The sequence below is a fragment of the Peromyscus eremicus genome, chromosome 20, assembly GCF_949786415.1.
Source record: "Peromyscus eremicus chromosome 20, PerEre_H2_v1, whole genome shotgun sequence".
Classification (NCBI taxonomy): Eukaryota; Metazoa; Chordata; class Mammalia; order Rodentia; family Cricetidae; genus Peromyscus; species Peromyscus eremicus.
The window spans coordinates 61,702,649-61,729,643 of NC_081436.1; positions in this window are offsets into that span (position 1 = coordinate 61,702,649).

The window sequence follows — 26,995 nt, forward strand, 5'->3', positions numbered from 1 at the left end:
TTTGTCTTGGACTAGTTAGTGAACTTCTACGCGGCAACCCTTCCTCACTGTTAAATAAAGACAATAATACTGTTTCACAGGCTCATAGTAAAGAGGAAATGAGTATACATATTTATCAATTTACTTAAACTATAACCTGGCATGTAGTAATTGCCGTATACTGTTCTTCCTCTGTTGGTGTTACATGCAGTTCTCCCTGAGTGTGGTGGCTGTAATTTATTTAATTTAGCATGGGCTGATGTTTCAGCGCTCCCAGTTTTGATGATTAGAAATACTATGACCCTGAATGTACTTTTCGTGTGCCCATTAAAACTATTTCTTTAAGTTACACACTAGGAGGTAAAGTTCTGAGACTGAAATATAGATCTCTTCTTTAGGTTTTTGCCTGTTTGGAGCAGTTTTGTCCTGTGAGGGTCCGCACCGCCTCACACCTCCACCTGCAGTGTTGTGCTAATTCCTCATCTCTTCATGCCTCAAGGCCACACCAGTGTCTGTGTTATTTCAATTTGCTCTTCTGTAATTGTAAGCTAGACAGATACTTTCCATGTGTTTAGTTACAATTTGCGCTTATTCATAAATCTCCACTCCCTGATCTTTACTTATTTTTACATTTCTCTTTCAAAGCGACTGTACGTGGTTCCCTTGTGTCAAAGACAAAGTGACATGTTTCACAGCTACAGTGCTGAGGAGCTGCTCAAAGCCTGTGGCGTGTGTGACACGGACTGGGGCCTCATGCAAGCTGGTTCCCAGGCAGGGCTGGCACTGTCTCTGGCCTTCTATCAGAGACAGTCCACTGTGGCTGTTACCTTTGTGGGAGAGGTATGTTTGCAGAGCGACAACATTAATTTCTCACGTCAGTGACAGTTGGTTAAGGAAGGGATTGTCATGCATGGCACTGCAAATGCTGCGCAGCCACGTCAGCATCCTGTGCCGCTGTAACTTCAGAAATCACTTCAGATCTCGAGGCTTGAGGATGAGATTTCATCAGTGGCAATTTTTATCTTACCATTGTGGTAAATATTGTGACGGCCTGGGAAAGAGTCTTTCCGTTTATTAGGAAATCCGTGTTTCTGCATGGGAAGCTGGCAGGAGTCTCCCGCACAGGTGGAGGAAGGCTTACTTTTCCAAGCTCAGTTGAGCAGGAGGGAGCACTCAGCAGCTGACTGCTCCTTCCTGAGTTCTGCTGCGCAGGGAGACCTTTGGCTAGGCAGTGTGCTGTCGCTGGGTGCTGGGTACCAGCTGCAGCTGACGGTCTGTGTTTGTGCTTGAGTTTGTCGAGTGAATCTTGCTGTTCACGGCAGGGTAAAACACGATAAAGCGTGCTTTCGAATAGCATGACATGTGACCTAGAGATGATGGAGGGAATGTGTTCTAATCTGGAGGTCACACCTAAACTGAAGGGTACATGGCTGTGTTCAGTTAATACAGGGAAGCGCTTGTCATTACAGGAAGCAGCCATCTAAGGCAGCCACCAGAAGGCAAGGCTTGCTCTCCAAAGCAGTCCTTAGGTCTCTTCCAGCAGAACCCAAGTTACCAAAAAGTAAAGGTTACTGAATTAAAGATGAGAAAGGACGGATCCATGCTTCTAAGACATCAGACTAGATTACTTTTAAGATTTTTCCAGCTCTAAGATTTTATTTTTCATTTGCTTGTTTGTTTGGTAGTCTATGTGTTAACTTGAACCAATTGGTCTAATGTAGTCACATTCACAGAAATGAAAAACAGAAAGATAATCAGCAGGGACCAAGGGGGAGGTGTTGTGTAATGGGCACAGACATTTGAATTTGTAGGAAGAAGTTCCAGGGATGCATGGACAGTAAGTGAATATACTGAATGTTACTGAGTGTGCACTTAAAGAGGCTACGACAAGGCCTGAGGCCGCAAGTTCTATCCCCAGAACCCACGTGATGGAAGAAGACAACTGACTCCAGCAGGTTGTCCTCTGACCTCCACATACGTTCTGTGGAGCATGTAAACACGTGCAAGTATGTGCACACACACACACACACACACACACACACACACATAAATGTTAAAAAATGGTTAAGATAGTAAATTTTATGTTGTGTGCTTATTTTTTCTTTTTGACACAATAAAAGAGCAAAACAGAACAGTAAACTCATGTGTCTACTGTGAGTTAATCCTGGACCAGACAGTCTAGGTGACTCCTGAGTCCAAGGCAGGCCCTGCTTTCTGTTGCTTCACAGTCCTGTTCTATCACAGCTGAGACAGGAGTAGGAGCCAAGGACACACACCAGCCAGCTGGGATGGCTGCCTGAGGCCCTGCCCATCATCCCTTTGTGTCTTCTGCATCAGTACACAGTCTCCAATCAAATGTGAACTTGATAAAACAACAGGGATGTGATAATGCTTCCACCAAGGCAGCAGCCAGCGGAAGCCTTGCATAGAGGAAGGCTACTGCCCTGCACCGGGTCAAGGAGGCTAACCCCCCAGTCACTGCACCCAGCTTCTACTGATGTTGGCTCCTCTTACAAATTAGTCTGCACCCCACTATCTCACTTAGTTTTTAATGCAAAACCTAAGTTGTAAATTGGACTATGGACCAACACTCTTTGTGTGATACACTGAGAGAGGAAAAGGAGAGAATGATTTCTGGTGGTTTCTTTTAAGCATTGGGAATCAAACCAGGGTCTTGCTAGTGCTATATCAAATCTTTAGCCTCAACTGGAGAAAAATTATGTCTGTATATACATATTTATATTTTGTAAAAGGAAGAAAACACTAGCTGATACGGTCCCTACTTCTGTAATAGATGACAAGGTCATGGTAGATGTAGGTATGTTTTATATATATAAAAACAGGATGTATGTCAACGACCATATCTAATACAAACACACACACACACACATATTAGACCATATTTAACACACTGTGTGTGTGTGTTCTGTGCGTGTGTTTTATTTTTTTCCTTATCCATTCTCATGTTCCTGTTCTTTCCAACTGGCCATTTGGTTTGCAATGATTCTTTTTCTGGTGGTTTCATGCAGGTCTTCATTGCTGAAGAGCCTGTGTCTTTAGTCACCCCCTTTTATTGGCCTGTTAAAATATTCTGCTAACTTTACCAGTGCACGTGGAAGAAACACAGGGCAGCCAGGGAACCCTCTGGATTCCAGGCGTTCTTTCCTGGGCCGTCACCTTCAGTAACAATCGTATTTTAAGCTTAAGAACTGTGACTAGTCATCACCTCGCTACAGTGAACCCTCTCTTTGTCATTTGGATCAGAGGTATGAGACAATTAGTATCACCATGTAGCAGTCTCAAATTTGACTTCCTTGGAACCATCCTGTGGAAATACGTTCCATTAGGAATCGCTGACTCTGTCACGTCACGGGAACATAAAGCGATTGTTTGTGTGTTGTGTTGTTAGGTGAACTAAAGCAAGCAGCTCCTCCAGTTTTAATCCTTGGCCCTCAGACCTATGGATTTTAGTTATTGAAGAAACTGCACTTTGACTTGAGTTCTAACTCAAAGTATACACTGTATACACAGCACATGGCTGTTCAAGGTGCCGTCTCCTAGTTAACAGCATAGTTTAGCCTTCAGTCAGTGACTCCACCATTCTGACAGTCTCTTGGGAGGTGAGACATATGCAAACCAGAGAATCACCTGTTACACACAGGCTGCTATGGGACTGTGTTATGGTCAGACGTGCTCTGAGAGATTCTGTGACGGTAAATGAAGTATTCTTTAAGTACATGAATGAGTGGTGCTTGCGAAATGGATCTCACATCTAAAAGGAGCAACTGTTCCACTGAGGACTAATTTCTGTGCACTCCTGATGGAAAAGAAGCCTCTCTGGTCCACTTAGGCTCATTGTTAACCTCTGCTGTTGGCCGGTTCCCCACTCACTAATGGGGATGGCTGAATTTGTCCTGGTAAGTCTACACAGAAACTCCTTGATGGTTGCCATAACTACTCTGAAGAGAACTTCATGGAGAAGGCACCGAGGGTCTGCCCTAGTCAGGGTTGCTATTGCTGTCATGAAACACCATGACCAAAAGCAACTTCAACTTCCACATCACTGTTCATCATCGAAGGAAGTCAGGGCAAGAACTCAAACAGGGCAGGAACCTGGAGGCAGGAGCTGATGCAGAGGCCCTAGAGGGAAGCTGCTTACTGACTTGCTCCTCATGGCTTGCTCAGCTGCTTTCTTATAGAACTAGGACCACCAGCCCAGGGATGGCACCACCCATAATGTGCTGAGCTCTCCATCAGTCTCTAGTTAAGAAGATACCTACAGCTCAATCTTATGGAGGCATTTTCTTAATTGAGATTCCCTCCTCTTGGATGGCTTTATCTTATGTCAAGTTGACACAAAACTGTATAGCATAGGGTACTAAAATTGGAGGAAAAGGCTGACTGGTACTCTCAAAATATGTTACCTTGTCCACTTAATTATCAAGAGCCGTCTTAGTGGACACCCTCATGTGGGCATGTGAGTGAGATACAAACTTTATGATCTCTACCCATCCCAAAAGGTTACCCATATGCCTATTCTCTCCAGATGTTTTTGGGCATTCTAATTTCCTAATTCTGTCCTTTCCAATTTTCTGACTCTTTGGCCAAACCAAACACTACCTCGTAGGAGCAGATATGGATTTGGACCCTTTTTCAGTCCTACAAAGTGGACATCCAGATATCTGTTAAAGTTCTACTAACTTGAAAAATGTTCCTTTGCATTTTAAGGGGCATGCCTGCTTCCAAGCAGTGCTGGTATACAGTGGAGGACATCTGTGGATGATTTATAATGACCGTCAACTCGATGGGATCCAGCATCCTCCTGGAGACAAATCTCTGGGCGGTTTTGTGAGGGGTTATCTAGGTTGAGAATGACCTTCCTGAAATGTCGGCAGTACCATTCAGTGGGCTGGGATCTTGGGCTGAATAGAAAAGAGGAAATAAACTGAGCACCAGCACCCATCTCCCCACATCCCGATTGAGGATGTGATGTGACCAGCCTGTTACCACGACTTCCCACCATGATGGATTCTACTGGAGGAGCTGTGTCCCAAGAGGAATCCTGCCTGCCTTCCTCTGCTTTTACCAGACATCTTATCATAGCAACAAGACAAGTATCTAATACAACGTCTGAACCACTATCATTTGGTTACCGAGAACTCCTCTGGAAGTTGTAGACATGGATTGACAGAGAGCCATGTAGGAAGAATAGATAGATGGCCACTGCAATTGGAGTCCTCTGGCCATACAACGTATTGTTCAAGTCCCCAGGGCCTGCTGCAGACTCATATACCACTTCCCGTAGTGAGAGAAGCCAGCAGCACTCAGCTGATTTTATGGCTTGAGGGATCAAATGATGATCAGTTAGTTTATATCGAGCAGCTTAGAACACACGGCCATAAGAAGGGGTTTCGAACAGGGGAAATTAGCAACAACTGCCCCCTAAGTGGAAAAAATTAACAGCAACAGGCTAGTTTTGCTCCAAAATCTAGTCGTCTAAGCTATGAGTCTTCCACAGCTTGATATTGCATGTACTTTTGTACATGAGATACAAGCAACAATACCTTCTGGGACTACAGGCGTATCTACTGAAAATCGCTGAAGGCCATAGGGTTCTGAGTGACAGCAGATATATTTTTTTAGACAATTACCTTTTTCCTTGATAACCTTTTATAGAGTTGATGAAAAAATGTATTGAGAATGTTCAGGCTAGCCTTCCTCCAGTGATAATTTCTTCTGCTTCACTTACCTGCCATGTCCTTAAAAACTTTAGAAAACAACAAGGTTTTGTTTTTAAGGTGCTTCATGAGATCATCTTCATTCTCTGGTTTTAATTAAGTTACATTATTTTATGATAAGACAGAGAGCTATGGCTCCCATTACAAATCAAGTATGTAACAGATTACCTCAAAGCAGACACATTTGCAGCCACCAGCCAAATCAAGAAACAGTCCCTTCCATGTGCTCCACTTCTGTACTAACATCCTCCTTCCTCCAGAAGTGAGTGTCGTCATGTTTTTATAATAATCACCAATATGTATCCCTAGATATTATAGCTTTCGATGCTTAATTTAAAAAAACTGACACTTTTATTCCATATATTCTTATAGCATCTTCTTTATCATTTGTGAATGGTCTGGGGGGTCTGCTCAGTGGTGTTTCTCACAGACTGGGCTTTGCTGCAGTAATCTCTCTGGCTCTAGCAGTGTTCCTCTGTCTTTCAGGTCTCCTAAAGTATCCTCACTGGATTTAGGGCTTTGATCTGACTTAGACACACACATCCTTTGGGCAGGATTCCAGGAGAGTTTTCCCTTGGGAAGTACATAATATCCACGTTGGCTATCTTTGAGTAATATCAACAATTGTTAATGTTCAAGCTTAGAATCATTTATATATTAGGTTTTTCTTTAATCTTGACATTTTTATAGTCATCTCTGTTATACTACTTTGATAAACAATTGTTTCTCCTTTTCTAAGTTTTACTTGCCAAGAAAAACAGAATAAAGATTCACTAGTCTTTACTTACTAGGCTTAAAAACCACAGAATAGTTCTTTTTTCAATCCCCCAATATACATATCTACACAGGACCTTGTGAGCTTCTGCATGCTTCCTGGATTCCCTTGAATTGCAATGCTCTTTTTGAGAATACAACAGACTGCAAGTTGGACCAGCAGAAATTTCTTAGAGCTGACTCCCGTATGCTTAGCCTGGATATTATTCCTGGATGTCTTTCGTGGATATGAAGTTCTATGAGCTGAAGAGTCAACAACTTCTCATGTAGATCAGGCCTTGCTCCAACTCCTTATGACCTTAACTGACCAGGGAATGTGTTTGGAAGAGCAGGGAACACCCTCCTTAGAAAGGGAGTAGGTGGTTTCTGTTTACAAACGCTGTTGGCTTTGTGTTTAGAGACCAGAACACCGGCTTCCTGGTGGGCTATTCTCCTTTGGAAATGAGATTGCTTCCCCAGTGCTGTCCACATTTTCCGGAAAGATCTGATATTAATAGTTTTCTCTAGAATGACTTATTCTTCTATGAAGCAGGAAACCATGTCTAGTCTAATATCTGGGATAAGACTGTGAACACTAGAACACCAGTTTCCAATCCTCTTCCTGAATTCACTGCACAGAACAGTAGATACCTACATGTGGACCTTTAGGGAAAAGCTGTCCAGCTTATTAACCATGTGACTACCTCGGCGTCTGTGTGTCCTGGAGAAAGACCTGAGTTTAATGCACTGTGCCTTGGAAATGTCAACCCCATCTTCAAAGGAAGCGGATTGTCTCTCTCAGTAGCCTGGGCACCTTTAATTCAAATGCTATCTTCTGTTTCTCATTTTCTAGCTCGGACAATTCTGAGCCTTTTAGCTTCCTCATTTTTGTTTCTGTGATAGCAGCTTCCTGGCATTTGGGCTACAAAAAAGGTTTATGACGCAAAATTGACAGAAGTAACACTTGACCCAGCACATAAAACAGAAAACTCACAAGAGAAAACAGAGGTCATTGTGAAGAGCTCATGACATGATCATCTGTGACAATTGCTTTTGGTTTATGTGGCTGGTGTCTATGGGCTTGTAATGTGGATTTGCACTTCTGGGTGCTCTTGGGGGTAGGAAGCCCTCTGAAAAAGATGGATGATTCTCTATGCCTATAGTCTTACCTCCACGGCCTCTGCAACAGGGCTAGGATGATATCTCAGTCAATAAAGAGCTTGCCATGCAGGCAGAGGACCTGAGTTCAATACCCAAAACACACACACACACACACACATACACACACACACACACACACACACACACGGGGGAAGGGGAGCTGGCATGAGAGCATATGGCTATTATCTCAGCTCTAGAGAGGAGGAGATAGATTCCTAGGACTCATTGGCTAGCCAGCCCAGCCAAATCAGCACGTGAGATACTCTGTCTCCACACACACAGACATGCATGTGTGCTCACCCACACACATATGTACACACACACACACACACACACAGACTCCCTACTGTCTATGGGTGAAGTATGAAAGTCTCCCTGTGGCTTTGTTTTCTCTCCAGACTCATTCCTCATTGTTTGTGACATTTTGCTAGTGTTCTGACAAATAAAGCTTGCCTGGAGATCAGAGGGCGGAGCCAGTCACTCTTAACCATAGAGGCCAGGCAGTGGTGGCTCACACCTTTAATCCCAGCACTTGGGATCTCATGCCTTTGATCCCAGTACTTGGGAGGCACACGCCTTTGATCCCCGCACAATCAGGAGGTAGAGACAAGAATATAAGGCGGGGTGGAGACAGGATCTCAGGCCCCTTTTTGTCGGAGGATTCGTAAAGTTAAGAAGTTTCTAGTGGCTGCTACTCTGCTTCTCTGATCTTTCAGGTTATTACCCCAGTATCTGACTCCTGGTTTTAATTGATAAGACTAATTAGGATCATGCTTCACCCGATGTTTCTTATGGACTCCTCTTTGGATGGGCAATACTACATTCCCCTGCACAGCCCATGCTTTCCCTCTTGGATCTCTGCTCACCGAATTCCTTCTAACTGAGATGACTCTGCCTTTACTTCTACATATAAAATTGCTATTTTAAGACCCAGTGAAATTTTCCTTCCTCCACGGAGCCTTTCCTGATTCTTCCAAAGGAATGACTTTATCACGTCTTTAATTCCAAGCAAGTTTTGGGTAACAGTTTCTTTGTATTATTTTGTTTTCCATTTAACAGTGGCTGCCTTTCATTTACGTACTTCTCACCCTGTCATGATGATCACAGACAGTTCCGTTTTTCTCAGGATGGTCCCAGTTTATACCTGTTGTCACAAGATCCCATCTGATAAGAGATTGAATGGTCACCTTTGGGACAAGAGAATGGAGGTATGGCTGCATCTCTCTCTCACACACACACACACACACACACACACACACACACACACATGAACTACTGGTCACTTGATACAAGGAGGGATGTGACTCACAGGTGACAGATAAATGAGCTGTAGAAGAGAGGAGACACGAGGCTGATTCCATCTTTTGTACTGATTCTTCTCAGATGTCTCACTGCCCAGAAGCTCTTGTTTTCCCACCAGAAAGTTGGGTTTCCTGGGGATTTAATAACAATCCCTCCTGACTGGAGGCCTGTGGCCATTGTTTCTCCCTTAGAGCTTCAAAGGAAAATATTGGTATTGTGCAAAATATTTAGTGCACATGTGAAAGGAAATTTATTTATTATTTATTCAATTTCTTTGTATTTAACAGTTCATCTTCAGAGAAGTTGACAGAATGCTTGGCAGTCACTGCATTTGGCTAGAGCTGTTTCTCTCTGGCTCTGTCCACATGTATTTATACATATACGCATACACACATAGGTTTAAGCTTATATTTAAGTAAGATTTGCCTACAAATTTTCATGTTCTCTTCTAGAATCACTTGAGTAGAGTTTAAGGACATCATTATACTTCACCCTATTTCTATAGACGTCCCCCCAAATAGGACTTTCCCCTCAAATACCCATAACATCATTACTTTTACCCAAGAAGTAAGTAATAATTTCACAAAACCATTGGAAATACTCAAATTTCCCCAAACTTTTTTTTTTTTTTGATCTGGATCCTATTAGATTCATTAGGTCTCTTTAAGTTCTTTCTTGTTTAAAAATTTTTTCAGATTACATCTATCTGTGTATCTATCTGTCTATATGTCTATCTGTCTATCTATCTATCTATCTATCTATCTATCTATCTATCTATCTATCATCTGTCAATCTATCATCTACCTACCTACCCATCTATTATCTACCTATCATCTGTTATCTAGTGTGTACGTGTGTACACACCCACATGCCAGTGGCGGTCAGAAGGTAACTTGGGAGATTCGGGTCTCCCCTTTCACTGTGTGTCCCAGGGATTGGACTCAGGTCATCAGGCTTGTGGGCAAGCACCTTTACTCTGTGCAGCCACCTCTCCTGCCCGCTTTTAGGTCTTTGAATGCAGTGTGTCCTTCGGCCTTTTTTCAGTCTCGTCTGTGAATTGGGGCTGGGAGACAGGGCCGTGTTGTTAGTTCATCCTCCGCCTTCTCAGTAATCTGAGAAGTTTGCCTTAAGCACCCAGCTGCTTGCTCCTCTCCGCTGCTCTGAAGAGAGTTGGCCCTTACCAGGCTTTCTTCCTGGGTTTTGTAACCTAGTGAGAATCCTGAGATGGGTGAGGGCTGGTACGGGCTAGAAATGTTCAGCAGACGTTGATTCTGGGGCTTCTAACAGACCAAGGTTCCTTCCGGTGTCCTCCCCAAGCCAGTAGTGCTGAGACTTGAGGAGCTCAGAAGGAAGTGGGAAGCCAGGAAGGGGCTTTCTCAAAAGTACTGTTGTGGTCGTGGATCTGGTTTTCTTCAGTCTTTACCGACACCAGTCAACACTACGTCCTTTTACTGGTTTCTTTCACAGGGTGGATCCCTAAATGTGACCTTTCTCCTTGAGATAGCTAGTCCTCAGGAACAACCCACACTTAGTCCTTTCTCTTCAGAGGAGAAAATGTTGTTATAAAAATGATAAGTGGAGCCGGTTACCATGAGGAAAGGACATGAGGCACAAGCCATGACAAAACCCAGTATCAGAGTTTTATTAGGAGGAGGGAGGGGACAAAAGAACCAGGCCTGGGGAAGAAGCGCATGCAGAGAACACACACACACACACACACACACACACACACACACACACACACAGAGAGAGAGAGATAGTGGGGGCAGGAGAGAACAGAGAAGAGAAGGAGGAGTCTGTGTCCGGCTTTTTAAGGATTCCCATGCACATGCGCAGGTGGGCTTATGAAGCTATGCCATGCATGCGCTGATTGTGTGACCACGTTGTGCACACATAATCACCAGCACACACTGATGACATAAGACACAAGACCCCTTGCTTAGCTGCTGAACTGCACATGTGTGGCCATGCAGCTGGAGTGGTGGCAGAATCCTAACAGAAAATATTAATGTTCACAGGAGGAAAAGCTTTCTTCTGGCTCTGTTCTGATGCTTTAGAAAAGGATTTTAGCAGATCAGAGGTCTATGATCCAAATCAGGATACTTCTGATGGGGCAATATTTATAGAGAATGTGAATTAATAGGGCAGTAGACTTAAGCCAGAACAGTACCTGGCAGCCTGAGGCTAATTCTTACCCAGGTGGCTATATACCCTGCTACTGGCTCTGCCAATGGGTTTGTTCATGTGAATAAATATAGAAGGTGCAGAGGTCTGTGCTCACAGGTGAGCACTAGGGAAGCCTGGAATGTCACACACATAGGGATGTTCCTTCAAGGGAAGGAATGAAACACCTGTTATCTGCCCACAAAGCTGGAAGCGAAAATGCTCTCTAACCTGGTGACCTGTTTGACCAGAGACTTCTGGCTCCAGATCCTCCCCCAAAACATTTATCATAAATTTGTTTCTCTCAGTAAATCTACTGAACCTATCTTTATGTACTTTACAAAGAGTTTCGATGCAGTCACTTCTGATCTGTATTTAGCTTATTTCGTTCCTCAAAGAAATTTATGTATGCTTTGTTGTGCATGTGGGATTGAGTTAATTATCAGAAGAATACTTTTCACTAAATTGCTCCATGCTTAAATAAGCCTAAAATAAACCACTCAGCATTAGACTCCTGAAGTTTGAGCCAGCACCAGCTACTGGGTCATGTTGAGCCAAACTGCCTTCTTGCCCCCTGTGGCTCATTTCTTTGTAGTCCGTTAAGGACGGAAAGACCCCAAAAGTAAAATTATAAATAAATGGAGTTGGAAAATGTATGCATGAATCCTGCCCTACAACAAAGGCAACTTAATTGGGCTTAACCTAAAAAAGAAGATGCCTGTAGAGATTTCAAATTTTTGATCTGTTTGCTATTTCTTTCTCCACCTGGTAATTTCATTGATGGCAAGAAACATTCAGTTTTTATTCTATTATTTATCTTTTGTTAAACTTTTTCACATGTTCATCCAGCTCTTATTGAATGCCTATAACTTGTAGGTGTGCTGCTGGATTCTGAGGAGAGACCAGAAGCCTGGGGACAGAACTTAAAAATAGTGTGACATATTTGTGTCCTTCTCTCTTGTTCCAGCTAGAATTTACCTATGAATAAAGAAGCGCATGCTTATTGTTTATGTTGGGAAAACCCTCCAAAGTGCACCTTAATGTACAAAATCATCTTGCTAACATTCTTTGAACCTTCACAGCTGATACCTCTGTATAGACATATGTCCCCTCTGTACCTCATTCGTATATTTAAAAGATCTACATGTCCAAAGATTGTTTATGAGAAGGTTGTGGTCTCTCAGGAGAATGGCGTAGAAGTGTGCTAGCCATCCCAGGTCCTCTGATTGTGTCAGCACACAGCACTGCTGAGCTATGAAGGAGGCAGTGACCCCTTCTACCTTTGTGGTAGAATGACCTACAGATCATTGATAAAGAAAGCTAGGGGCTGTTGCTATCTCACAGTGGTTTCAAAACTGTATTGGGCTAGAGAGATGGCTCAGGGGTAAAGAACACATATTACTCTTGCAGAGAACTGACAGTCAGTTCTTAGCACCCATGTTGGATGACTCACAACTACCTGTGACTCCAGACCTAGGGTGTCAGATGGCTGCTTCTGGCCTCTACAGGAACTGCACTTGCATGCACCATCCTCCCACATATACGTAATTAAAATAAAATAAATCTTAAAACATAATCTTGTATTAAGTGCTAGGTACTGTGTTAACCTCTGAGGATAGACACAAATCTGAACCATTTCTACTTCAGAAAGGTGAGTGTGACTTGAACATAAAAAGCTCTGAGGCAGTAGCCACTCATAAAGATATAAACATCACTGTGGTGAATGCAATGAAGGGCGTGTGTGAGAAACACAAGACTTCCTTCTCAAGAGAAACCGCCTCAGCAAAAGTCTCTCCAAGGGAATCACATTCAACCAAAGTAAGAAGAATGGATTCAAGTTAAGCAGGAGAATGGTAGTTGGGAAATGTCTCCCTCATGTAGAAATGACTTTGCTGGTGAGGAAATAGCTCACTCAGAGGGATGGATAGCGGAGGAGGAGGGCGAGGACAGGAGAGAGAGGGAGAGAGGGAGGGGAAGGGGAGAGGAAGAAAGAAAGGAGAAATAGATAAAGATTAGAGGAATAGACAGAGAGAAGGGGTGACCCCACTGGAGGTGACATAGGGGTGAAAGGTTTGTTAGGACATGAAGCCTCAAGTATGATAACTAGAAAACTGTAAGCAGTTTCATAAAGCTGGAGCGTGTACATGAAGGAGGACACCATGTTGAATTATGAGTTCATCCTATAAGCAGTTGAGTGGGCATGATCAAGGATGACTTATCAAACAAGAGTTTGAAAAAGATAAATCTTAAAGATGAATGGATTCATTGAAGACATTAAAGTCTGGGAGATCTGGCTTATGTCCACTAAATGGATGATTAAGGCTGCCTCTAAGGCAGAGGTATCCAATATTTTGACATTGCAGTATGACATTATGGTATACAGATATGTTCAGTCTCTTTCATAGTTGTTCTGGAACACATGAGGACCATGGGACACAGATTGGACATGTTGATCTAAAGCAATGGTGTCCAGAAGTAGAGTGGGGGACCGGGTTGCTCAGTGGGCACAAGTATGGGGCTTCGTTACTGAAAGCCACTGTAGGAGGACATCACATGACGTGCAGGTTCCTGTCTTATGTGATGAAGACACAGGAAGAGAGGGAGCTGACTCCACTAAGGGAAGGTGTATTCAGTGTGCCTTGGCCAGTGCTCAGGACTCATGGGAGAAGCAGCCTGATGTTTTGAACTAGTGGATTAGTTAGTGCTTCCTGAGGCTGACAAGGGTCTGACTGAGTCTTTGATATGTTAACATGGCATTTATTGAGGGAATTGGAGGCATGTGAACTATTCATGAACGAGTGTTTACATTTTACAATTGATATTGCTTGACTTGGAATGACTCATGGTAGACTTTTTTGTATGTGTTTGAGAGACATTTGACTTTCTTAAGATTTGAAAAGACCTATTTCTGGCCTTTTTAGAGGAATTTTTGTTTGTTTGTTTGTTTTATTTTTAAGAATTAAATCTTACAATGAAGCTTGCCACATTCTGTTTTCTATCCATTCAGTGTCCCATGAAATCCACAAGTCAACATCTAGTGTTCGTTTTTCTTTATAAGGACTCAGCAGCACCTAGACGTAGGCTTGACATACAAAACACCTAGTTGTAATGTTCTGGTCTTGAGCTGGGCCAGCTGCTGAGAAAGACAGTGTGGTAGGGATAGCCCTGGATAGTGTTATGAAGGCCACTTAGGAGAGTGCCTTTTATGGCTGAACATTCTCAGGATGCGTGGAATAGCCTATCTGCATGGCATCATCCAAACCTGGGGTGGGAATGTTCTGGGGACTTAGTCGGGCACCAGGCCAAGCCAGTGCACAGCTCTTCTCTGTTCTTTGTCAGGCAGGAACCGTGTTGGCCAGTAACAGTAGGACTTCTTCTGTGCTTTACTTTACAATGTCTAATCCTTGGACTCTGAACTTGGAAATCTCTTTTCCAGGTTGAGAGTCACATATTTTAAAAGCTGGAAGGTTCCTTGAAGATGATCTTAACCCAAATTCCTGAGAGAATATGTCATTCACAAAGAGAGTTTAAGCAATAGGGTTACTGTCCTCTGGCTGGCTAATTAGTGACCTCTCTGCCTCCCACCCCCAGCCTGAACTCCTGTGGAGAATGGTCAGATCTTTAGCCTCCCTCTTCCTTTCTGTTATTTGCCAAAAGTCAGAGTCCTCTTCACTCAACAGAACCTCTTGGAAATAATCTAACTCACTGGGAAGACTACAACAAGTGCTTTTCTCTGGAAACTTATTTTTGTTTCTTTCCAGATGGGTTTTCGTTCTAGCCCAGCATGACTCGCCACTATTCTGAGAACCTTTCACAGCCCAGCATGACATCTCTCTAATGGCCTTGCTCCTAGTTGGACACCGGTGTAATGGTTCCAGCACAAACTCACACGCTGTGGCAAGCATCACCTCTAAATTCAGGAAATAACAGGTGCTGGGGTCTGCTGCCAGTCTGTTTACAGGCAGTGATGCTCCAAATCCCCTCAGAAGCACCTGTGTGTTCGAGGAAAACTTTGCAAAGGGTCTTGAGTCTTGAAATTGTGAGCCTCATACTTTGCTGGATTTGAGTGGCTCAGTAGCTCCTAGATGTCCATGGGTCTTGGGCGCCACTGGAGAGGAGGCGAACATGAACAGTGGCGCTTGGAGCGACAGCCCAGTGAAGTGAAGGAATGGGAGATTTAAAAGGAGGTGTGAGAGGGGGGATGGGCTCGGGGCACTTAGCATTTGCCATCTGGGATTTGTGGAAAAGGATTCAGGCACCATGCCATCTGTGGGGTCCTGATGTTCTTTCCACCCGTATGTTTCACAGTCATCACTCTGGTCGGGATGTGTGTTGAAGGATGAGGGAGGGTAGTGAGTTTGAATCCAAGTTTTTGTGTTCTTTATGCTCTGAGATGCTAAGGACCTGGCTTGCAAATCGAAAGTCTTTCTTTACGCCTGATTGGAACTGTCTTTTGAGGTGGTGATCACTGGCTTGCAAGATCTTGCTTCTGGAAAAGAGGAAGGCATTGGATAAGGGGTTACAACAATCACTTTTCTTATTGCTATGGTTAAAGTACTCTGACCAAAGCAACTTAAGGAAGAAAGAGTTTATTTTGTTTCATGTTCCAGGTTCTAGGTCATCACAGTGAGTAAGCCGTGACCAGAGCTTGAGGCAGGGCCACCGTGTTTCTGTGAAGGGAGAGGAATGCTGGTGTTCAGTTTGCCTTCGTCTTTTTTGTTCAGTTTGGGATCCCAGCCCACAGAATGGTGAAGTCTACAGTGGGTGGGTCTTTTCATCTTAATTAGCCTCTCAAAACCCAGAGTTTAGTGTAATCTAGACAGACCTGCACAGACATGCCCAGACTTTATCCTAATCTAGACAGTCCTGCACAGCATGCCCAGAGTTTAACCTATGCAGCTTTATTTATTATCCAATGGGAGCCACACCTATTTACAGCATACAGAAAGACATCCAACAGTACTTCCCCTTTTCTGTCTAATCTGAAAGGAAGATTTTAACTTTCACATAGTAAAATTACATATAACAAAACAGTTATCAAGCAAGAATTATAGTTACAATATCTAGTCTATTTGTATTTGGCAAAATTAAAGAAAATATTCCATCATCTTTCCTATTTTTGTGAGTCTAAAGTTTCCTATCTAATTTACCTTTTTTCATGATTAAGGAAAACTTTAATTATGACTATCTAGTCTTCAACTCCATCAAAGACTTGAGAAGGGTATAATATTACCTGAGTAAGCAGAAAAAGCATTGCAAGCAACTTCCATAATTCTAGAAATGACAGAGACATATGGCTGCCTGGATAGTCACCTGAAGTTCCTCTGTAATGTCAGGGCATCCATCTTTAGCCTATAGGCCTAGAGTCTCTGGCATAACTTTCAGTGAAACAGGGAATTTTAAGGACTGTTCACTCATTCTGGCAAAGTTCATCAGTTGCTTCTCCCTGTGTCCTGTAGAATGTTTGGCAGTTTCTTCTGTGAAGCAGGAACCTGAAGAACCATCTTGCCTTGCAAAGTTTAGTGGTCACCTTTCTATGGGTCCTGCATGTCCAGTTTATACAGCATCCTGTCAAGCAGTCAAAGCAAGGGCACTTCTTTGCCCAGTGGCTAACTTTTGCCACAAAGAAAGCAAATTCCATAATGGGTTTCTTCAATGCCCATCATCCTCTTTGAAGTAATTGGTGCTTCCATGAGCAGACATGTCTCATTGTCCTGAAAAGTCTAAGTTCTTAAAACATTTTATATGCCATATTCTGTAGGTCTTTAAAGTGTTTGAAGATTACCTACCTAATTGAAATATATCTGTGTACCTAGAAAACTTAACTAACATGACTATAAGTTTGATTATCATAGATGACTAATTATTAATCTGTATTTCTTATTTATACATTACAATTTTAAGTGAGTTGCATAAACATAATACCTTAAACAAGAGTAGAAATATATATACAGTATAACAAAATTATCTTTAAATTTGTATCAATAAACTAAAATCCATAGCAACGTAAAACATTTCAAGCAAGTTGTTGCTCTTTAAAAATAGATTCAATAATCTACCCTTTCATTCTATCATATCTATATCCCCTTTTCTTCTTTAGAAAGAGATTGTATTTATAATCCACCTACTTTAAAAAAAAATAAACATTTGCCGGGCGGTGGTGGCGCACGCCTTTAATCCCAGCACTCGGGAGGCAGAGCCAGGCAGATCTGTGTAAGTTCGAGGCCAGCCTGGGCTACCAAGTGAGCTCCAGGAAAGGCGCAAAGCTATACAGAGAAACCCTGTCTCGAAAAAACAAAAATAAAAATAAAAAAATAAATAAAAAAATAAACATTCATAAGCAATATTTTGGGAATTTGGTGTAGCTTTCCATGCTACTTCCTGCTGATTGGAGGTACTGGAAATCTTATGCAGATCCTGAGAAAATTAAGAATTATAGTTAAATCTTATCTGTAGTCGTCTGTGAGGCTTTATCTACCTTTCAGGGGGTCTTGGTTGATCAAACCATATTAGCCTGGAAGCAATCCATAGGTTCTCATCTTCTGTGGAAACAAAAGCAGAACCTCTCTTCCAAAGCAACATATCCTTAGACACAAATTTTGAAGTCAAGATACCTTTAAAATACATGTATTGGTTTAACTTAGTAGCCCCCACGTCAAATGTCTTTCTGCAGTTAAAAATCCCAAAGACCCAAAAAAAGTGCAGTCTCCAGACTCTTTGTGTAATTTCCATCTTCCGTGGCTTAGATTTTTTATATATTGTTTTATTTCTTAAGACTTTATTTTATTTTTACGACTATCTATACCCTTTATCTTCTCTCTCTCAAGCCTTATGTACATTTTTACACACATTGTAAACCATTTAGAGGTTTATTCCATCTGAATCTGTCTTACTGTGTACCTATAATCCTTTTCTAGCCAGGAGAGATTTTAAACTGCTAAGCTGAGCAATGACTTTGGCTGTTGACTCTGCCCCATTTGGCTTTCCAACATGGCAGAGGTATGTTTATCATGTTTACCACCAGCTCTGGGAGCCATGCTTACCACCAACTCTGGGAGCAGTGGATCTATGCCTCCAGCAAGCAGCATGTAGCCCAGAAACCTTTTTTTTTTTCATGTCTCTATTAGCAAAAAATAAATCCACCATGCAGTTCACTGGACAGCTTGGAGACACCTCTGTGTACTGCGGCAGGAATCTGCCATGCTGTGCTCAAGCTCAATTGCTGTAGCATCTCTGTCCTGAGACCCACATGAGAGACACAAACTAGGAAGCTGCTCTTATCTCCATACTAGAATCTCTTTTAAAGTTCTCTCAGGTTTTAGGTGGAAGCTCTTACCAACACATATGGGTGCTACATATATTCACAACATATAGAAAGACATTCCACAGCAAACCTAATCTAGACAGACCCACACAGACATGCCCAGACTTTAACGTAATCTAGACAGTCCTGCACAGATATGCCCAGAAGCCTGTCTTCTCAGTGATTCTAGATCCTGTCCAACTGATAACCATGTGTGTGTTGAAAGGGTGGAGCTCTCAATCAAGGAATAAAAAGTTCTTGGATTAGTTCCTTCTCTATGGCTGTGATAAAACACCCTGATAAAATCAACTTAAGGAAGAAAGGATTTATTTTGACTTACACTTCTAGAGGCAGCGAGTCCATCATGGTGGGGAGGCCTGGCAACAGGCAGGAACAGAATGGTGGTAAGAGCAGGAAGCTGGTTGATCACATTTTCATCTACACACAGGAAGTAGAGAGAAGGAGGACAGGAAGTTGGGCCTGGCTATAAACCCTCAAAGTGCAAGGCTCCACTTCCTAAAGGTTCCACAACAGTACCACCAAACAGTGATATCAGCTGGTGACCTACACAACAGTACCACCAAACAGATATAGGAGCTCATGGAGAACATTTCTTATTCAAATCACCATATCGGCTCATAACAGAATGCCATTGCATTAGTAATATTTCAGTGAGAAAAAACCAGGACCATTAGGATATGTTCATTCAATTGTTTGGGGAAGCAGCAAGTGGGCACTGCCATCCCAGTCGTGTGCACAGAGTGAGGGTGAATGTGAGCTACACCAAAGGGGCCAGGAGCTGTGCACACTGAGTGAGAAGAGACCAGGAGCTGAGCATCCTGAGTGAGGGGAACCACATTCTGCTGAATTTCCTCAGTCTTCATAATAAACACTCAGACACTTCTTCTTCTGTGGCAGAACTTAATTCTGTCCCCAAATGATCACAGAGTATTGGAGTTCCATGGAAACTTGGAATTTATCTGTGCTGTATTCTCTGTTCATCCTTTTGGACTCACTTTTTACCCTCCTCACACTACTCTGGGTCCTGGGAGGTTGGTCTCTGTGGACATCAGTGAGCTTCCTGTCCTCTGGATTCTGTTCAGATTTGACCAGCAGGAGGCACCCACACCACCTTTTCTACACCCTGCAAACAGTCCCCTTCATTAAAGCTCTGATCTGAGCATGTCATCTCTTCCTGCTGGGACACTGAGCTGATATATCATCCAGTTCCATGTCTGCCACACAGATAAGGAAACAGTCACAGAGAAGACTACTGGCCCTTCTACTCATGTTCTCTCTCAACTCAGAGATACACCTGCTTCTGCCCAGTTCCTTCTCATTTTCAAACTATGGTTGAATATTCACAAATTGAGTTGAACTATTTTTCTTTGTGTGTGTGTGTGTGTGTGTGTGTGTGTGTGTGTGTGTGTGTGTGTCTGTGTCTGTGTGTGTCTGTATATATATGAACATACACAGATATATATATTTGAGCCAGGATTTCTCTGTGTAGGTCTGATTGTCCTAAAACTCACTCTGTAGACCAGGCTGGCCTCGAGCTCACAGAGATCCCCCTGCCTCTGCCTCTGCTTCTGCCTCTGCCGGGATTAAAGGTGTGCACCATCATGCCCAGCTCACAGACTGAGATCTTGAGGTCATGAAATGCTTAGCCAAGGTCTAGAAGCCCACAGCACCACAGTTCTGTCCATTCTAACATGATGAAATGCTTCTGAGAAAACTATATCAAAAGAAAGGAAGGAAGGAAAGGAAAGAAGAAAGAAAGAAAGAAAGAAAGAAAGAAAGAAAGAAAGAAAGAAAAAAGGAAGAAAGAAAAAAGATAGAAACTGTGTTTAGGGACTGGAGAGATGGCCTCTGCTCTTCCAGAGGACCCGGGTTCCATTCCCAGCAACCACATGGCAGCTCATAACCTTCTACAACTCCAACTCCAGGGGATCTGACCCCTTCTTCTGGCCCCCGAAGGTATCAGACATGCATGTGGTGAGCAGATACACATGCAAGCAAAACACTCATACACATAAAATAAAAAATAATAAAAAAATTTAAATGGTCTTAAAATATTTTAATAGGACAAAAAAGAAGAAAAATACCAGAAAGAAGAAACTTAGTTGGAGGTGGTGGCTCATGCCTATGATGCCAGCATTCAGGAGGCTGAGACAGTAGGATTGCTGTGAGTTCAAGTCTGCATGAGCTAAATAGATTTTTATTTCAAAAATGAGAGGAAAGAAGGAGGAAGAGAAGAGAGAGAGGAGGAACAAGGCACCTCATTCTTTCTCTTATAACTTTGAAGAATCATTTTTGAGCCCTTGTTTCATTGATTCTAAGACATTTTTATTTCTCGAGACTACTCACTATGTAGCCCAGACAAGCCTGAAGCTGGCAGTTCTGCCCTGCCCCCACCTCCGTTACAGGTACATGCCCAGCAAACTTCCTCACAATGTTGCACTTTATTTCTGGAATTCCCGTTTGATTCTTTTCTAGTTCCCATACCTAACGGAACACTCCATCTTCGCCTGCATTTTGTCCTTTTCTTTGCATCTTCAACATATTTCAACAGTGTTTTGAAGTCTCCCTCTGTTCCAACACATCAGTCTCCTTTATCTATTGCATTGTTTGCTTGTCTTGACAATGAATTGGCTTTTCTCTGTTGTTTCAAGTAGCTTATAGTTTTCATCCATTGTGGGACAGTGTTTGTAGAAGAGCAGTAGATAATGAAGTAAATGCTGGCCACTGTTCCGTCAGGGCTGCTGATGTGGAGGACAAGTCAGCCTCACTGAAGTTTACCAACATTAGCAGTTAGTGATGAGTTTGGGTGAAATTGGCCTCATAATTGCCCAAGTTCTCCACTAGAGAACTGTGGAGGCAGTAATTACCTTTGCCTGGTTGGGTCTGATGTACCAACATTCTTTGTCCAAGTTCCATCATTAGCTTTCAGCTAATGGTGTACCTACTCTGCATGGGAAATCTTTCCTTATGTTCATCTCTAGCAGTGGGAGAAACTGTGGTGGGTCCTCAGTTCTCCTGGAGCAGCCTGTTCTTGGGTAGCCTGATGTGTCTGGGCTTTGTGAGTCTCGTCAAGCAGTGGGTCTCTGCCTTGTTTCTATGGGTGTTGGAAGTGGAGAGCTGCCCGGTCCTCCTCCGAGGCTTTTCCTTTGTGTGAGCGCACAGACACTGGAGACTTTCCCGCTCCTCTGGTGGGCAGATGGCAAGCTTTTCCTTTGTCTATCCCCGAGGCTGCTCCCTGTGGACAGTGGGGCGAAGGAGGTAGTCTGCTCTTCTTCTGTGTTTGAAAGCTGTGGCTCACCATGAAATGTAGTTCTGGGAAGAGAAGGAGTCTCGTTCCTGTTTCCGACGACAGGGAGCCATTCTCCAGCTTCTAACTTTGCCCTTCATCTTTCTCACAAGTTCAGGTGTCCCTTTTCTCCTTGGGGAGGCACGCCACTTTTACAAGTTAATTCTTATAATTGCCTTGAGATGATTGCCTTCTGATGGGCCTAAAATGAGGCTTAACTTTATTAATGATAAGACTGGTATTTACCATGACTTTCCATATCATACAACTGTGTGTGATTGAAAGAGTTTAAAGAATCACTTACATTAAAGGAAAGTTTTGGTTGTAAATAAAAATGCCAATCAGAAATGAACAAAACTTGAATCAAAAGAAACCAATAAAAATCGCAATCTAGATGGTGGTGGTACACCCCTTTAATCCCAGCACTTGGGAGGTAGAGGTAGGTAGATCTCTGAGTTGGGGACCAGTCTGGTCTACAGAGTGAGTTCCAGGACAGCCAGGGCTACACAGAGAAACCCTGACTCAGAAAACGAAACAAAACAAACAAACAAAAAATCACAACCTAAAACTTAATAGACAAACTGAAGACTCAAATCGTATTCTTTTCCTGAGTTGCAGTATTTGACATTTTTCTTTCTTGACTTCTAGGAAATTTGTGCCTGCAGTGGTAGGAGCATGATAGGGGAGATTATTCCTAGGTCTGGGGTAAAGGAAGGAGAAAGGCTTGCTTTTTCCAACCCAAAGTGTTTTTGTGGAAGGGACATCAGAAAGAGACAAATGTTGAGGATGAGACAACAGAACAGACACTATAGATTCCATTCCCACAGAAGAGGCTTGTGAAATGAAAGGTCCTGAAGAAAGATTGCTAATGATCATGGAGCTGAGGAGTGTGTCATCCTAATTCCAGACAAAGCTTAATGATTTAAGGCCATAACATTTTTCCTGCCTCCCTCCTTCCCTTGTTTGTTTGTTTGTTTGAGACAGGGTCTCACTCTGCAGCCCAGGTTGCCCTAGAACCCATTGTTTAGCACAGGCTAGTCTCTAACTTGCAGTAGTAATTGTAAATCAGTCTCCCTAGTGCTGGGATTATAGGCATGGGCTACTACTACTCCATGCTTGTTACTTCAGTTCACTCCACTAGTTCCAGTAGCCATTGTGGGGCCACCCAAGACACCTCCCCAAGTCTATTAGAAATACATAAGTGTGGGCTGTGGTTGTCTGTAGTGCAGTGATAGGGCACATGCCCAGCATGCACCAGGTGCTGGGCTTGATCCTTAATGTGGGGGAGGGGTGGCAACACAAAATTTAAAAAAGGAAATGTAGCATTGCAGATGCTACCTCAGACCTAATGAGTCATATCCTCATTTCAAAAGACTAACAAGAGTGGTTCTTAAGCACTTGAATGTTGAGACGCAGTATTTTACATAATCACTATTTCTATTTTTTATAGTTGCATGCACTTCTAGTAATAAGATTAAAATCCTTCATATCAAAATATTATGAAGGTAACTCTACTTGAGGATACCCCGGGGTATAAAGCACAGAATTAAAACATTTAAATGCAATTCATAGTAAGATTATTCAATTTAGCTGAACAATTATCACTGATATACACATTTAAAGCTTTATTTTCCATAGTCCTTTGAGCTTTGTCCTTCTAGCTCTCAAAAGCTCAGCTCCTTCTAACAGTGATATTTCTGGGGCTTTCTCTTCTAAGGGATTGTGGATGAACCCACTGCTGTGGTCTGAATCTCTGTGTTACCCCAAATGCATGTGTTGAAACCCAATCACAAAAAGTATGGAGTTATTTAGAGATGAGAGTCTTGGGAGATGGCTAGAACATAGTGAAGCCCTCATGGATGATGTTAGTGTCCTGCTAAAGGAAGCCAGAGGGAACTCGTTACCTGTTGAATGACTGTTTCTGAGGCACTAAACACCCAATTCGATAGTACTTTGCTGTGGACTTTTAATCCCTTAGAGCTCTGAGAAATGCCTATTGTTGTTTAGCTGTGACACAGAGTCTCACTGTGTAGCCCTGGCTGGCCTGGAGCTCACTGAGATCCTCCTACCTCTGTTTCCCAAGTGCTGAGACTTAACACGTATACCTCTGCACTCATCTGTGGGAAATGCTTGTGTATTTTTGTTTTGTTTTTATAAGCTAATCTATCTACGGTATTGTGTTCCAGTAGCACAACCAGATAAAGACACATGTGTATCTCTCCTCCTAAGAGTAGTTCTGCGTTTTTCTCCACCCTGGTCAAGAAACAAGTTCCTGTATGGAGCCACAATTCCTGCAAAGGGATGCCAGCTCTCTAAATTCCCGACTTTGAGTGCATTGTTATGAAATGGCAGGCGTGTGCTCACCTTACTTTTCTTAACTCTCAATAAAGATTAACTTTGTTGTTATCTCAGTTTCCTATTTTATAAGCTTTTCTCTTTCCTTTGATGGCAGAAAAGAGCAAGCCTTATATAAGAGCGGGATTCCCTCTTGTCTTTCTCTGTGCGCTGGGATTCTAAGGCTGTCAGCCCATGCCCCTCTCAGTCAGAGACTTGCAGTCAAAGAGGTCTGGCGGTTATCATTGAGTTGATTTAATGTAGCATGTTCAATTTGACACCATGTGTTCTGAGCAAGTGGCCAGGGAAGGCACAGACTACACTCCACAGCTGAGTTGGCTCAGGTAAAGGCGTGTGCTAACCGCGTGGACCAATGGACTCGCTTAACCTCGGTGGTCGCTCTCGGCTGTAAGGGAAGCTGGTAAATTCCGTCTTTAAGGTAAGTACATTCTTACTGCCAAGGCAGCCATGTCTGGCTTTGGTATCGATGTGGACCTGGACACAGATGGCACATCAGCAGGGACCACATACTCGCTTTACACTAAGTGGTGTTAGTTTCTAGTTGTGTGGAGGTTCAGCTGTGATCCACCCTTCTGTTACCTTTACTACTGAAATCTTTCATGGAAAAGAAAACTGCATGTGACTGAGACCAGAAACAGAGAGAAGGAAGGATTGCCCAGACTTTCATGGACTTACTATTGTGCAGTCTGGACAATTCTAGAAGTTGTTCCCTTGAGAATTGAAAGAAAGCGATGGATGTGAAGAGGGCTTCACATTCATCGTTCAGTTCTCCATCCCGGCGGGGATGTTGGGAAGAAGAGTTAATACACCTCCTAATAACAGCCGTTATCTATTTATATCTATGTCGTCTGTACATATATCTACCTATGTATATAAAGTCTTCCTGTCTCTCTGTATGTATAGCTATAATTTGATTATTGTGTATCATTATGTATTATGATGATTGGGTGTCTTAGTCATTGTTCTATTGCTGTGAAGAGACACCATGACCACGGCAACTCTTACAAAGAAAACATTGAATTGGGGTCATTTACAGTTTCAGAGGTTCAGTCCATTATCGTCATGACAGGGAGCATGGCACCCTGCAGGCAGATGTGGTACTGGAGCTGAGAGGGCTACATCTGGCAGGCGACAGGAAGTCAACTGGCTGTCACACTGAGTGAAGTTTGAGAAAAGAGACCCCGCCCCCACAGTGACACACTTCCTCCAACAAGGCCACACATCCTAACAGTGCCACTCCCTTTGGGGGCCATTTTCTTTCAAACCACCACATTGGGTCATATTTCTTGCTTTATATAAGCTTCCCAACTCCTGCTCCTGAAGACCTCATCGTCTAGATGGTAATCTGTTATGGAAGCCAATAGAGGGAGAACATGTGTGGTAAACTTTGGTACCCACATAGAGGAGTGGGCATCTGTTTGTAGATGTTAAAAAATGGGCAGAGTGGCTCCTGGAGAGGACACAGTGATTCAGGATGTGCCAACATCCCAGGCCAGTGGACTTCAAGCTACTGTAGGATTCTTCATTTGATTATTCTACAAAGTCTTCTAAAACACACACACACACACACACACACACACACACACACACGCACACGCACACGCACACACGCACACATACATGCGCACGCACACATACACGCACATGTGATACACATGCGCACGTGCTGTTCCCCTCCCCTGAGGAGAAGCTCACCACTGGTGAGCAGCGGGCTCTGGTCCCACATTGTGTCCTTGTCATCCCGACTTCTGCTGCAATGCTGATTTGTAAATTTCTAGCAACTAGTCCAGCTCCTTTCAAAGGCTCACCCAGGAGATTAAGTTGACAGATAATTGTCAGCACTGATTGCTTTGCTGACAGTGCTTTGTGGCTATTTTGGGCTTTTCTCGAGAGTTCCTTAATTAGAGGAAATAGCATCGTGTGCTGTCCAATCAGCCCCTTGTCAGATATTATTACATCCGTAGCAGAATCAGGCGACATTGAGTTTGTTTCTGCCAAGCTGGTATGAGGTTGGCAGCCCATGGCACAGTCTGCTGCCAGGACGGTGGTCCCCACCCAGCTCTGAGGAAGTTTGTTGCTGGGTTAAGGGAAGAACATGTCATGTCCCTATGTCTCCAATCAGGGGCACCCATACAGACATTTGTTCATGGAAATGTCACACCTCACAGTGGCCACTGCCTGATGGAATGTTCATTTTGTTCTTTGGGGAATCATACATTGCAGGATCTTTTGGTGCTTACTTTTGTGTCTACATTGGGATTCTCTTTTTTCCTTCCATGAAAGAAATGCAAACATGATAAGGTTGGTTCCTACTCGGGGAAGCCTTAGAGGTCCTTCCCGTACAGTCTAGTGAGATCTCGAAGCACCACCTTAATTCAAAGGAAGGTTTCTCTTAAATTAGAAAACATGCCAGGCTATAAGTTTCAAGGGTCTTATGATTCTGAACCCAGAGTACCCTTACCAGCTGTTAACGGGAAGCATCTCATTCTGAGGCTACTGTATTTGAATACTTTATTTCAGCTCACGTGAATGCACATACACAGCTCACATGCTTGTCCACACATAAACTATTTATGAGAGTTTTAAAAGATGATTGCCAAGTGTACACTGACATTTCCCATTCCTTATTTCTGGAATTAACTCCTTGCGTCGATGATTATGCTTGCTGGGATAATCTGCAGTTAACAAAGCTAAGAGATGGTCCCCATTCTTAGGAACTTAACACTGTGATTGGCAAGTCAACTTTGCAAGTGGTTCCTCATGGCTTCCTCAAGGTGTCTGTGAGGATGCATGGCTTTTCTGGAGTTTTCAGTGTTGGAACAGAGGATAAAGAAGGAAGGATTGACATTGAATTGAGTGCAGGGTTGGACATTGGGAATGCCACAGAAATTCTGTCAGATTCTTGGATTATGCGAAGAAGAAAGGGAGGGTGTG